Source organism: Diplotaxodon limnothrissa, linkage group LG15, assembly GCF_057381915.1.
Source record: "Diplotaxodon limnothrissa isolate DT_005_m linkage group LG15, D_limnothrissa_male_GT1.1, whole genome shotgun sequence".
NCBI lineage: Eukaryota > Metazoa > Chordata > Actinopteri > Cichliformes > Cichlidae > Diplotaxodon > Diplotaxodon limnothrissa.
In genome coordinates, this window is record NC_140610.1 from 31,423,466 (window position 1) to 31,423,736 (window position 271).

The window sequence follows — 271 nt, forward strand, 5'->3', positions numbered from 1 at the left end:
ACGAGGTTTTTATTTGATCACTTCTTTCACTTCATTTGAATGCCGTGACAGATGTCACCGAATAAGTGTTGTTTACTTCCTTTCCTTGAACCCCACACATTTTTTAGAACAAAAGTGGTAGATGATTAATATCCAACCTTCAACTTTCTGACTGTGCGGTCTTTTACATTTAGAAAATGTCAACATGGAAAATTGCTGGGTGGTGTAATCAGACTGCTGAGGGAATTCACTGGTGTCTCCCTCCACCCACCTCCTAGATCTGGGGTCACAC